A 15750-nucleotide genomic window follows, 5' to 3' on the forward strand; every position below is an offset into this window, starting at 1 on the left:
AGATGAGTTAATGTCTCTGTAGCAGTTGTGGGTTTATCTGATTTTCTGATTTGCTCTATATTGAAACATTTCTGGTTCCTTCTTGGGTATCACCTCATTGTTCTGAATTAGGAGTGAAAGGTACAACATTCTTTAGGAAGACTCCTGAGCAGTATCTGAAATATCTGAAAGAGAGTTGATCTCTGATTCTCTAATCTTTCAATTATTCGAGCTTTTACCATCACCTGCTTGGGTGGCTTGATTCTTACTGCTAAGAGCAAAAACCATTAATTTAACATTTCAATATGAGCTTTCTAAGCAGCAGATTATTAGAATGTTGTCATGTGGATGATGCACACACTGACACCATGTCATTATCAGTTGTTTACCATCATTTAAATGAGTGCACTTGTGAGCGCTGGGGATTGTATGGAAGTGTTGAATCTCTCAATTGTACACCTGAAACTAATACTACACTGTATGTTAACTAATTGGGATTTAAATAAAAACTTAAAAAAAATAAGCCACCATTTAATTGTTAGTATAATGTAATAAGTCGAACTTGCTTTGGTGCTTTGGAAATTACAGTGAAGCACATTAGTAAATTCCACTAAACATTATGGTTTTCTTTCCAGATGGAATGCAATTAGCACAAAACTATTTAATAATGTACTAGTCCACTGCTATTTATGGCAAAGCCTGATTTGCTGCAGAAGGGACCCTTCTTTAGTGACTGTCTAATATTAGAAAGCAGGAGATGTACAAGGCAATAAACACTTCAGAATTTTTTGTTAGGGGCTGATTAGAATTCAGTGTTAGCTAATACCTCATAATAATATATCTTTATGGGAAAGGATTCTGAATTTTCTGAGAAAAGTAGGATATTCTGGTTAAAGTAATATTTCTTTGGCAGTTTGAGTTTCTCTGTGGTTTATTAAATTCCTATGTTCTTTACTTTTCTTGGAGATACATTCAAAACTGTTTTCTGAAAAAAAAAAAGAATTTTTAAGCAATTCTACCTAAGACAGAACTGAATGTATAGGTGACTTTTTATTTTCCAACTATAATTTTTTTTTTCATGCTCAGAGAATACAATGAAATAATTCACATCTTCTGGAAACTATTCTTTCAAGATTTTAAAGACTTTTCACGGCATGAAAACTTCAGGGCTAGTAAGATGGTTAATAGCTGTGCTAACCTCATTTGAAATTAATACCAGTATGTCAGCCTGAAATGCTATTTTTTGTTATGGAACTTGATATTCGATTCACCATTGGTTGATTCCCCCACTATGTGCAAGATACTGTGCTAAGAAACTTGGGGGTACAAAGTTAAAGCAGAATAAACAAGGAGCCTCCTCCCAAAGCAGTCTTAATTAGCGGGTGATGAAATTTGGCTATGATTGAAGGCAGGATGCAATAAATGCTTCACTACAAGTGTAAGTGGGAGACAGAGCCAAAAGGAAAGAGTGATTAAAACATCTGGAAGGTGTTTTTTCTGGACCTTAAAAGAAAAAACAAAATTTTTGTGAATGAGTAAGTAGGAAAGTACATTATATATTATAAACTGAAGGAATAGTATAAGGAAAGGAATGGACTGCTTAGAAAAAGAGAAGTCTGAAGAAACTGAGGGATAAAGAATAACACATTGTGGTTGTATATGTGGAGGGAGATATGATGGAAGTCAGAATGTGGAGATTCTCGAATGCTGTGTGTTTTACCCACATCCTAGGTAACAGAGCCTGGGGCAGGCTTAAATGCTAACACTTTATTGGGTACTTTGGTCCCAGGAAATTAAGAGCATGGGGTAGGGCAAGTGAGGCAGACAAGATGGAAATCAAATAAAGATAATACACTACTGAGTTGTCACCTGTTTTACAAGAAATCACAGCTGGTTGTTTGGTCAAGCAGAGCATCTCCGGAGAAGCCATATGGAACTACTGCATTTCTAAGCAGTCTGTCACCAGATAGAAGGTGAGGACTTTATCTCCTGGCTGCCTCTCATTCTCTCTCTCATAGATCAAAATTCAAACTATGGGTGATGAGAATGTTCTAAAATTAGATACTGGTGATGGCTGTGAAATTCTGTGAGCATACTAAAAACCACTGACTTGTATACGTTACGCAGGTGACTTTTATGGCATGTGAATTATAACTCAGTAAAATTATTATTTTTAAAACAGTCAATCCATGGGAAGCTAGAGCCTTTTTGAGTACAATCGGGTTGGATTTAGAAGTTAGAACATCTGTGGATTCTGCCATGAAAGGTAGTAACAACCCAAGTAAGCCCAAGCCCAGTTCCTATCTTTAGGGACAAGTGAGACAACTGGAGGTGTGAGAAGATGAAGGAAATGTGACCATTAGAGTGATCAGGCTTTGTAAACTAAGAATTGATTGGATCTTCCAAAGGTGCCACTCTTTGGAAGGAAACAAGAGATTGGGCAAGGCGCAGAAGAATAGATAAGACCAAAGTACTTGGGAAGAAGCTTAAATTAGCTCCTAAAGAAGGCTTTAAGAGGATTAGCACATCAACCTACAATTCCTTTCCTTATAACCTATCTTGGGACCAGAGATTAAAGGTAGCCCCAGAATCTTTTCTTCTCCATTCATTGACATTGAGTCCAGTTGCCCTCTTGTTGAATCTAGGCTGGTGTCAGTAATTTCCTTAACTAACATAATGCAAAAGAATAAACTTACTGAGACTTCTTTTTTTTTTCATTTACTTATTTAAATTCAGGTTAGTTAACATACAGTGTACTATTGGTTTCAGGAGTAGAACCCAGTGATTCATCACTTACATATAATACCCAGTGCTCATCACAAGTGCCCCTCTTTAATGCTCATCACCCATTTAGCTCATTCTTTGCCTACTTGCCCCCTAGCAGCCCTCAATGTGTTCTCTGTATTTAAGAGTCTCTTATGGTATGCCTCCCTCTCTGTTTTTATCTTATTTTTCTTTCCCTTCTCCTATGGTCATTTGTTTTGTTTTTAAATTCTATGAGTGAAACCATATGTTTGTCTTTGTCTGCCTGACTTATTTCGTTTAGCATAATACATTCTAGCTCCATCCACATTGTTGCAAATGGCAGGATTTCATTCTTTCTGATCACCAACTAATATTCCATTGTATATGTATACCACAGCTTCTTTATCCATTCATCAGTCTGTGGACATTTGGGATCTTTTCATAATTTGGCTTTTATTGATAGCACTGCTATAAACATTGGGTTGCATGTGCCCCTTTGAATCAGAATTTTTGTATCCTTTGGCTAAATGCCTAGTAAAGCAATTGCTGGGTTGTAGGGTAATTCTATTTTTAATTCTTTGAGGAACATTCATAATATTTTCTTTCTTTTTTAATGTTTATTTTTGAGAGAGAGAGGCAGAGTGTGAGCAGGGGAGGGGCAGAGAGAGAGGGAGAAACAGAATCTGAAGCAGGCTGCAGCCTCTAAGCCATTAGCAGAGAGCCCAACACTGGGCTCGAACTCACAAACCATGAGATCATGACCTGAGCCGAAGTTGAACACCCAACTCACTGAGCCACCCAGGTGCCCCAATCATACTATTTTCTAGAATGGCTGTACCAGTTTGATTTCCCACCAGTAGTGCAAAAGGGTTCCTCTCTCTCCCATTCTTGCCAACATCTTTTGTTTCCTGAATTGTTAACTTTAGCCATTCTGACAGGTATGCGATGGTATCTCATTGTGGTTTTGATTTGTATTTCCCTAATGATGAGTGATGTTGAGCATCTTTTCATATGTCTTAGAACGATCTAGCTGTCTTCTTTGGAAGAGTGTCTGTTCATGTCTTCTGCCCTTTTCTTCACTGGTTTATTTGTTTTTGGGTGTTGAGTTTGATAAGTTCTTCATAGATTTTATCTGACATGTCATTTGCAAATATCTTCTCAACTTTCTGGGACTTCTGATCCTATGTCAGAAATAGACTTGCAGTTTTCATCTTTATCTCTTCAAACACTTGTTTTATTATTTTATTATTTTTTAAAAGATATATTAGCTTAAAAGGTTTTATTTATTTATTTATTTTTTTATTTTGAGAGAGAAAGAGAGCATGAGATGGGAAGGGGCAGAGAGAAGGAGAGAGAGAGAATCCCAAGCAGGCTCTGCATTGTCTGCATGGAGCCCAATGTGGGGCTCGAACCCAGGAACCATGAGATCATGACTTGAGCTGAAACCAAGAGTTGGATGCTCCACCAACTTAACCACTCAGGTGCCCCAGAACACTTTTTAAAACAGATTTGCATGTGGTGAAGAATCCTAAGAACCCCATGGAGAGGAACTGAAACTCATGGATGAAATGCTCTATTTAGTTCCCACCTGACAGCTAGCTCTTCTTCCCAAGCAACAACCAGCAATAACTTGGAAGTACTGTGAGTGAGCCATCCTGTCCATAGCTCCTCCAGCCCCTGTGGAGCTTCTTTAGTTTGTGCTATGAGGAGCAGAGATGAGCTGTCCAAGCAAGCCCTTCCCAAATTCCTGACCCACAAAATGATGAGACATAATAACATTGCTGTTTTTAAGTCATAAAGTTTTGGAAGTCATTTGTGGTGTTGTAATAGAATACTATGATTGATACTTATAATTTTTTCCTTAGTCACCCATTTTAGATTTCCCTCACCACCTTTGGCTGGTCTGAGTTACTTTCTTGGTGGTATAACTCACATTTTCTTCCCTAAGGTAACTGAGCTTTTTAGCTTCCTTGTCATTTTGAAGCCATGTTTGCTTTAGTTGTCCATTCACCATTATCACTTGGTGTGGAAGCATTGGAGACACCTAATGAATCCCATGGGTTCAAGAAATATTTCTCCTTTCCCCCATGGTTTAGTAGAAAACCTAGAACCTCATGATTACTTCATATTACAGCAACTTTTTTGTTTACTCACTGGTACGCTGGTATGAAAAGTACAAGTGGTACAGCTTCTGGTTTAATGGAAACTTTGCTGTGCTCCTTGACAGAAGTGTTTACCCCTAGGAACTGGGGCATCTAGGTTGAAAGGGTTTAAGCTTTTATGAATACAAAGGAAATACTCATCAAGTGGATCATTGGCAATGTTAGTGGGAGGAGCCAATTCTGATTTCCACATTTTACTTCCTGGACCTGTAAATTATAGTTATTGAGAGATAATCCTACATACTGGCCATTGGCTCAGTATATATAGTGCACCAGAAGACAGCACTCAAATCCTGGAAGTATTTATTATTCCTGAGCTGGGACATCCTAGATGAACTTTCAAGCAGCCATTTAAATATATTGTTAGGCTGCCTGTGTCTGGTGATGGATACAGTGTCAGAATGGTGAATCCCATGTCATTTGTTGCATCTATTCCAAGAAAGTATTATGAAGGTTAGAATATAAATAAATCAATAAGTCTGTAAGTTCTTGTATATTGGTATCAAAGTCATTGCAAGCATGGGAAGCAAACAAATAATTTCAGGATGAAATAATTCTACAAAGAACAAATTGATGCTAGGTGGAATTTATTATACAAACTTAAACATTGTAGCAGTTCCTGTAATTTCAGGAGGCTTATACCCCATCTGTCATGCATGTATTTTACCAGAGCATATAGAATGCTTGTCAAATTTTACATGGTGTCATTAACATGGTGTCATAATATTGCAAACTAGGGTGGTTTTTCACTGAAATATCAAGATGACCAAAGTCCTTGAGGACTATATTCTGACAGAGATTGTAAGATTTAGTATAGTCCTGAAGCAAGATAGGGATTTTAATTTTCTACTTTGTAAGATTGAGAAAAAGAAAATCTTCCAGAATATACAGTGTAACACTCTGTGTTGATAAGCTTCTGTAAAGATGCAGCGTATGGCATGGCATCTTCAATTTGGAGTATGACCTGATTAGTCGACCTTTATCACCCATGATTCATCTGTTTTTCAGAGACAATGCAGTTGACTTGAATGGAGATAGGATGGAATTTACCACTCCTGTGACATTCAAGTCTTTGATGGTGGCATTGATGTTCTCTGTTCCTCCTAGGATATGGCTTCCAATTGACCATCTTGGCCAGTGGTGAGAGGTGGCAGTGTCAGTTCATCCATCTAGCCTTTCCTATAAAATGGCCCTAATACTATGGATCATGGAACCAATGTGAGCCTTTCTGTTAGCTTCTAAGTGTATCATCCCAATTATTCATGTAGGGACTGAATAAATAACCACAGGGTGGGTCTATTAATTACCTGTTCTCCATGAGTTTCCACTACAAATTGGTATCTATGATAACAAATTTTTAGAGGGGACATCAGTTCCTTATAATGTCTCCAATATTTTTTTCCTATTTATCATGGAAACTGATATCAGTGCCAGTTGTAAACTCTTTCTCTCTTCTGTCTATGTATGTTATCATCTTCCTCAATATCAATAAACCCTCCTCTTTCTAGCTGTTTACTACCCTTCTCTGAGTTGCCACACCATCAAGATTCACTTCCACACACACTGTTCTTGATTTCTCTGGTACACTGATTAGTCTCTACAATTCCTTTGGCAAGTATGTGATTTCTTCTCTGAGTACAGGTTATACTTCTCAGATTATACTGAGACCTGACTCTGGTTATCAACCTTGTGGCAATGAGGTGGCAGGTATTCAAGAGAACAGTCATCATTTCCTGAGACGATGGCTTCAGTTGAAAGTATTGCACAGTTTCAGGCAGTGTTTGTAGAATAACTACTGTAGTATGAGAAAAACAGTGGCTGCTTTTGACCAAGAGGGTTAAAGAGGATACAGAGGTTAAGTTACTCCACTTTTCTAACCCATAGGTCTAAGGGCCCCATTCTTTCACTATTAAGACATTTATCTGACAATTGAAGACCTTGATCGTTGCACATCATTTTCCTTTGCAGTACTGTACCGTTATAATCAGATAGTGTTTTTAGCAATGTTCCCTATGGCTGTAAGAGAGCAGTTGTTTTTAAAGGTACCATTGAAACTCTGGTTTCATAGCATGACATCTGTTGGCAAACAGTTACCTAGAACCCATCTTTTTTTTTGGGGGGGGGCAGGACTTGCCATGCTGTTCAATAGAGACATCAAACACCAAATCCCTTGTAATTATCAATACAACATGCTGATCAGAATAGTATCTCTTGATCTTTGAATTCCTTGCATTCTACCTACATGTTATGCTAATTAATTCTAAGTAAGGGCTTTAGTAATTGTGGTTCCACTGCATTTCGGGGACTGATATTACCTCAGTTATCACTAGCAATAGGGTTCCTGTTGCTTTCTGACAAGTGGATAATGTAATATCAAATTATCAGTCTGCTGACCTCAATTGCCCTAGCCTAGATTTTCTAGAAAACAGAAGCTAAAGTAAATTTTCCATCCAGGGGATCAAAAGTGAGGAGAAAGGAAGCAACCCAGTAATAGAGGAAAATCGAATAAAGATGATGTATTTTAGAGCTGACCACAGCTTCAAAAGGGTACATAGCTTGTGGCTAGGTCATATACCGTATATTTGGAGAGGTAATCTGTAACCGCTGCATTTGGAATAATCCATTTGAGGAAGGAAGTCTTGGAATACTCCATCAGGGGAAGGAAGGTCAGGCAATTTATCTGCCAGCCCTTTCTGTCTTCTACTGGTTAAAGTTTGCCCCTTATGGCCCTAGTGTTTCATACATTTGCAGCATATTACATACATCCTCTGGGATATCAGGAAAGTATGGGACTTAAGGAAATAACTGAGACTCACCTGGTTCTTCGAACTGCTGTGTCTTCCACTGATTTATGTCATGTGAAATTCTAACCTTGCTCTTAGAGAAGTCTGAGACAATTAAAGGTAATAGGAAATGAGGTAGTAGTGGTAGCATTTGGGGCTTGAAGGCAATAAATCTGGAAAAAATATATTATCAGTACAAAATATGCATAATTCATAGGGAAAGGCAATTGTTTAAAAATATATATGGAGATGTTCAGTGAGGTCCATTAGAGCGCAATTCTTGTCTGCGTCCAAACTTTACAAAATTTCAGGATTATGTTAGCCCTAGATAAGACATGAACTGGATATATCCTCTGATACTAAGAAGAATTTGACAACAATGTTTGATTAATATTGTGGACAGTTCTTTTTATCATAGGTTATCTCACAAAGGATTTTAGCAGGTGTCCATTTGAGGTTATCTTATGCCACTATTCAGCCATCCTAACTTTGCTATTAATTATCTTATAACCCAGTAAATCTCTGGTACTGGTGACCAAATTTTATGTATCCATAAGTGGAATTTTTAAATTTCTCCATGAATTTTTCATTTGCTTTACAAGAGGTCTTTGCACATGACTTTATCAGCATAAATGGCTTAAGCATAATGACCTGAATAAGCTTTTTTTTTTGTCTTTTATGGTGGGTCTGTACTTTTATAAACATAACTTCTCAGATAGCATCAAACATCAAGCAATTTATATATTTGTTGTCCAACTTACATAGGAGTACCTGAGGAGGATAAGAATCATCTGTGTTTTCATCGTTCATTTCAAAGTCTTGAATTATGAAAACCTGTCAGCTATCTGTGATTATATTTAGCCTTTTATATTAATCAAATTGACATGCCCTACAAAGGGCCCTAAGTTTAGTCACTTGAGTTGATTTCTTCCAGTAAGAAGCTGGTTTCTGCAAGGGAATCTGCCGTCATTATTCAATAACCAGCCTTATATTTTCTGTCTTCATTTGTGAGGTAAGATGCATCTAGTAAGGATTTTGTATGAGAATTTTTAAGTATGTTCTGAAAACATGTGGTTCTGTAACTAGAGAAACATAATCACTAGATTTTCTATCAAATAAGGATATTAAACTTGCTTAATTGAGAGATTAAATGTATGTTTATTATGGGAAAGAGAAGTATGAATATTTTATATTTATATTATATTTAATTAAATATTATATGTAAATAACATTTTTGGATGATTTCAGTTAGCAGTAGAGATTGTATGCATGTGATACATACAAATGTGATACATCATGTGATCAGCATGTGATACATCAAATGTGAAGAAGGTGATTTTAGCATGAAAAATGAATAGTTTTGTTTTTCTTTAACTCATTTTTTTTGGAGCAGTTTTAGGTTCATAGCAAAATTGAGAGGTAAATGCATTGATTTTTCATATATCCCCTACCCCCACACATGCACAGCTTTCCCCATTATCAGTGTCCCCTACCATAGTAATATGTTTGTTATAATTGAGGAACCTGCATTGACACATCGTTACCACCCAAGTCCATAGATTATATTAGGGTTTATTCTTGGTGTTGTACATTTATAGGTTTGTCATTAAATATATAATAACATGTATTCATCATTATAGAATTATACAGAGTATTTTCACTGCCCTAAAAATCCTTTAAGCTTTACCTATTCATCCTTCCCTCCCCACTGCCCTCTGGCAACACTGATCTTTTTTCCTGTCTCCATACTTTGCCTTTTTCAGAATGTTATATAGCTGGAATCATACAATATGTAGCCTTTTTAGATTTATTTCTTTCATTTAGTAATATTCATCAAAGCTTCCTCCGTGTTTCTTCATGGCTTGATAGCTCATTTCTTTCTAGCCCTGAATTACTTTTCCATTGTCTGGATGTATCACAGTTTATCCATTCACCTACTGAAGGACATCTTGGTTACTTCCAGCTGTTGGCAACTGTGATTAAAACTGCTATAAACATTCATGTATATGGGTTTTCATATGGACATAAGTTTTAAAGCTGAATAGTTTTTCTAATTTATCAGAGGCTGCACACTCTTTGTGACAAGGAGGATAAGCCTTTATTATAGCCTACTTAGTTAGGCTATAAGCAGTGGCCTTTGACGTGTGCCGCATTACTGAGTTAATGCCCTAGAGCATGGCCTAACCTTTCTCGTGCATACAAAAAGAGAGGTTATAATGATTTGGTAGGACCATATAAGTGGCTGTTGATGAGATATTTTGAGCTTACTTGAGACTTTTTTGGTTTCTATGATCCATGGGGTAGTTCTGAGATGTTTGATTTAGTCACATTTTATAAGAGCATTCCTATTTCAGAAAATTTTGGTACCTGTTATTTACAATATCTGTTTAATATGAGAAATTTCCTTAATTGGCTTTAGTTGTTCATCTTGAGAAGTGTAGGATAATTTGTATAGTAATCTTCCCTTGATTAATGCCCTTCATTCAGTTGATAAATCATGGCTTAGAATGAAGTGTTGTTTTGTAGAGTTAGATTTTTTCTTAGAATCTTTTTGTCTCTTCTTAATTTACTCGATGGATATATAGAGTCAGTTTTTGAGTTTCAAGATTCAGGGACATCTACTTAATGGAAGATAGCTACTTAATGGAAGAGTAAGTCCACAAAGGATGTGTATATTCTTAAGAGTTTCTAACAAGACTTGGGAGAAGTGGGATAGATTTTCAGTGAATTCTTAGGTGTATAACTATCCAGATGAATTATTGATTTTCCCAGGAGAAGGCAAATAAATACTGACTTTTTTTTTTATCAATTTGGACTCTAATCAAAGCTGAGCATAGATACATTAATGCAAAGAATTCAGCCTCAAATGGCATCGAGGAGAATATGGTTTAGGTACTAATGGGAAATAAGGAAGTAGTGTTTTGTGAATTACTAACTGAATTTTTTTTTTTTTGTAGGTAAAATTGGTGCATTTCTAGGTAGGGGCATAAAAAGATAGTTCATTGTGTGTTAATCAGGTTATGACTAGTTCAAAAATGTTTGACTTCAGCTTAGGAGGGTGTTGAAAACTTTAGGTAAAAGTTTGAAGAATAAATCTGGACACATAGAGGTTTACTGTAATTATTTTACCAACCTTTATAGATGTTTTTTGGCTCATAAGTTTTTGGAAAAAGCTATGTTTTTTAAATTTCGTAAATTTTTAAAAAATGTTTATTCATTTTGAGAGAGGAAGAGAGAATGAGCAGGGGAGGGGCAGAGACACAAAGGGAGAGAGAGCATACCAAGCAGGCTCTGCAATGTCCACGCAGAGCCTGACATGGGGCTTGAGCTAATGAACCATGAGATCATGACTTGAGCTGACATCAAGTGTTGGACACTTAACTGAGCCACCCAGGTGTCCCTAAAAGTTTTTCATTCTAGTATAATTAACATACACTGTTATATTAGTTTCAGGTGTACAATATAGTGATTCAACCACTCTATACATTGCTCTCAGTGCTTATCATGATAAGTGTACTTTTAATCCCCTTGATCTATTTCACCCATCCCCCACCCACCTCATCTCTGGTAACCACCAGTTCTCTATATTTAAGTCTGTTTTGTTGTTTGTTTGTTTGTCTCTTTTTTTCTTTGTTTGTTTTCTTAAATTCCATTTGAATGAAATCATTATGGTATTTTTCTTTCTCTGATTTACTTAGATTTATACTCTCTAGATCTATCCATGTTGCTGCAAATGGTAGGATCTTCTTTTTTATGACTGAACAGTACATTTTCTTTATCCATTCATCTCTTGATGGCCACTTAGGTTGTTTTCTTGTCCTGGCTCTTATGAATAATGCTGCAATGAACATGGGAGTTTTAGTATCTCTTTGAGATGCTGATTTTAATTCCTTTGAGTATATTTCTGGATCATATAGTAGTTCTATTTGAAAAAATTTTTAGGAATCTTCGTACTGTTTTCCACAATGGCTGTGCTGATTTACATTCTCAGCAGTAAACAGAGATTGCCTTTTTTCCACATTGTCACCAACACTTGTGATCTTCTGTCTCTTTGATCATAATTACTCCAACAGGTGTTAGGTGATATTTCATTGTGGTTTTCATTTGGGAAGTACTCTGAGGAATGGGTAACTTATATACAGCGCCAGGAGAAAGAGCAGAAAGAATAGCAGTAGTATAATTTGTGGGTAACGATTAGTCCAGCTAGAGAAAAAAAAAAAAGATGTACAAGAGGGAAAAATTCAGTTTGGAATGAGATTTATTTTTCCCCTGTCTGCTAAAGAGTTGTTGAGAGTGTCTACATTGGAATCAGTGTTTTGTTTTTAGGCCCTTAGGATATTCATAAAAGAAAATTTGCCATAGGTTATTTGTTATTTTGTTTTACTTCTTTTCTAGAGTTCCTTTGAAGTGTATTATTTTTTAGCATAAATTCTGCCAGAAGGAAGTCACACCTTTAATGTAGAGATGAATCCATGATAAAAAAGTAAGAGAGTCTACCAGGATGAGTCTACTACATGTACTTGTGAATGGTATCTTGACTTCCCTAATCAAGTAGAGAATGTGATCAATGCCTCAATGATTGTTGACCTCAGAATATTGACTAACCAAAGTAGCTTTTTTTCATAATTTGCTCTCATGAAGGTTTTATATAAGGAAACCTGAAGCAAAATTTAACCCATTATCTTCCTTATTTATCACTGTTCTAATAGACCTATAAACATTTGACATGTAAAACTGCCTTCCATGTAGTGTTGATTTTATGTATAGTTTTTTTTTTTTTTTAATTTTTTTTTTCAACGTTTATTTATTTTTGGGACAGAGAGAGACAGAGCATGAACGGGGGAGGGGCAGAGAGAGAGGGAGGCACAGAATCGGAAACAGGCTCCAGGCTCTGAGCCATCAGCCCAGAGTCCGACACGGGGCTGGAACTCACGGACCGCGAGATCGTGACCTGGCTGAAGTCGGACGCTTAACCGACTGCGCCACCCAGGCGCCCCATATGTATAGTTTTTAAACACTAATACAGTGTTTAAAATTTTATAGTGAAGTCATCTATTTGCATTTTAATTCCCATGTATTTTATACCTTTTTGGTATTCTTTTTTTTTTTTTTATTTTTTATTTATTTATTTTTTTATGTATATGAAATTTATTGACAAATTGGTTTCCATACAACACCCAGTGCTCATCCCAAAAGGTGCCCTCCTCAATACCCATCACCCACCCTCCCCTCCCTCCCACCCCCCATCAACCCTCAGTTTGTTCTCAGTTTTTAACAGTCTCTTATGCTTTGGCTCTCTCCCACTCTAACGTCTTTTTTTTTTTTTTTTTTTTTCCTTCCCCTCCCCCATGGGTTCCTGTTAAGTTTCTCAGGATCCACATAAGAGTGAAACCATATGGTATCTGTCTTTCTCTGTATGGCTTATTTCACTTTTTGGTATTCTTGATACAAAGAAAAATATATGTGTGTGTGCTCACATTGATTCTTCATCAACTCTCCTTAATTCTCTTATGAATTCTCCATCACATAAATGAATTGCCCTTAGGTATAATATATATGGGAAGTTTCTGAGATCTTCCTATGTCTCTCTGAATCCCAGACCCTTGACTTTTGGAAAGCTATTAACTATAGAATCTGTTGATCATCACCCAATAATCTGGTCTCCTTGTTTTCTGAAGTAAACTAGGCATTTTCTGCCAGAGAAATGAGACCATTTTTATCACATTATTTTTACTGTCCCCTTTTTTTCTAACTTAGGTAATTTTTGGGGAAATTCATCAAATGGTAGCAAGTGATTTTAAATTACATTTATGAATTTCTAATAACAGATATGACCTATAGTATGTATTTAGAATTCCAAAATCTTGATTTTGCTTGGAGACTGTTTTTACTATGTTTGCTTCTTAACTAAATCTTTTTCAAACCCCAGTGATCTCAACATGCTTCCAAATCTTCAGAGGGTCGTCTCTATTTAAGGTATAGAATTTCACAGCATTGAAGTTCTTCATATCTCTGTTGGGTATCTTCCAGTGACATTTCATCAGACGGTATTTTATGACTGTTCCATTGTCCCACGTGATCAATAGTGAGTCTTGTTTCTAACAACAGTAAGTCTAGAATGTGAGGGTCTTTGACTCACCACTATCATATTAAAGAAACAATCAGTTCATTATTTTTGCTAGCTTATTTTTGAACTCTTATTTCTTCTGTGATTTATGTATGCTTACTACATTTAAATGGAGAAACTTCAAAGATAGTTTATCTCTTCTTAAGGGAAAAGAAAAATATTTTAAAGTGTCCCCCCCCCCCCCACTCCCCGGGACGCCTGGGTGGCTCAGTTGGTTAAGCATCCGACTTCGGCTCAGGTCATGATCTCACGGTTTGTGAGTTCGAGCCCCGTGTAGGGCTCTGTGGTGACAGCTCAGAGCCTGGAGCATGCTTGGGATTCTATGCCTCCCTCTCTCCCTGCCATCCCTCCACTTGTGCTCTGTCTCTCTCTCAAAAATAAATAAAAAATGTAAAAAAAAATAAAGTGTCCCCCAGTTTTTTTCTGAAGGCAAAATCAGCAAAGCATAAAAAAATGAAATACCCTGATGTCACCAGAATTCATCTATAGACATAGCAGTATTTTCAGCTATAAGGTAAACATAGAATCAGATTATATTTATTGATATTTCCTGGGGAAAAAAAAACAAACTTAAGGACCCTTGAATTATGGAGTAAAATTTGATTGTTTCATGAACTAAAGGACCAGATATAATGCCATCTAAATATATGGTGATCTGTGATAAGTGAAAGCTCACAGAATATCACATGAGAAAATCTTCAAATTGTGGTTTTTGTTTCAAGATTGAAATACTAATTTCTCCTCCTGTCTCACCCATACCCAAACTACCTTCTCCATGGCCTCTTCTTCCTCTATCCTCTTTTGAAGCTCTTTTTTCTAGGATCTCCAATAGCCTCTTCATTGTCCAATTTAGAGATTTCAGTGCATTTGATGTCTTCTAAGTTTTCTCAGCTGCATTTCATATTTTTTACATCATACTTTTTATTGCAATTCTTCTGTGCTTTCTAAGGCACAGTATTTTGCTTGTAATCTTGTCACCACTCTGCGATTCTGTGCTTGCCTTTCTTATTACTTATATCATCTCACTGAATCATTTCATCCATTCCTATCACTTCAAATACTCTGTAGAAGCAGAAGGCTACTAATTCTCCATTTCCATCCAGACATGTTATGTGAATTTTGGACTGTTATCATCAACTCCAGTTCTGGCTGGGATCATATACATCACATGCTGAACTCAAAGGCTTTGCTCCATAAGCATTTCTTCACATAGTCTGATTTCAGTTAAGAGAACCATTAACCACTTAAATTATGAAGTCTGAAACTGCATATTCCAGATTTATCTTCATCATCAAGTCCCCCCCCCCGGAACCATCTCATCTTTTTTTAAATCCCTTATTTCTTATTTCTCATTTCTCATTGTGTATAGTTTCCCAACTAGTGGCTTTCTCTAGTTTTATGCAGTCCATTTTCCCAATCATAGCAGAATAATCTTTCAAATATCAAATGAGTAATTCATCTTAAATTGAATTTGATGTATAAAATATCAGTTGGTTTTCTTAAAATTGCAAGCCAGTTGCTCCACATATATTAAATATTCCATATTCGATTTGTGATGTCTGTATTATTGTGTAATCAATTCTTACAGTTAATATAGTTTTTCACATAGGAATGGGGATAACTCATTTTCAGTGGGTGAAAATAAGGGAAATAAGGAGAATTCTTTTTGTTTTCCTGTTCATTTTTATAACGTTGTTATGTATTTCCCAAAATAATGTATAGATAATCTTGTTCTCTTTCTTGCTTACCAACAAAGACTTTGCCATTGCTGACACCTGTGCTTTAAAAGATCTTTTAGATATGTGTTATATTTATCTAAAACAGTGTTTTACCTGTCATTTGACATTTAAAATAACTGAGAATCAACCCACAGTTTTAATTAGAATTGTCACATGAATACATGCTACCCTCAACTCAGGCTGCTAGCAGTAATTTATTTGTGAAGCTAAATGAT

The sequence above is a fragment of the Lynx rufus genome, unplaced genomic scaffold, assembly GCF_022079265.1.
Source record: "Lynx rufus isolate CCGP_SWC_20201006 ecotype Redwood Valley unplaced genomic scaffold, mLynRuf1.p SCAF_4, whole genome shotgun sequence".
NCBI classification, from domain to species: domain Eukaryota; kingdom Metazoa; phylum Chordata; class Mammalia; order Carnivora; family Felidae; genus Lynx; species Lynx rufus.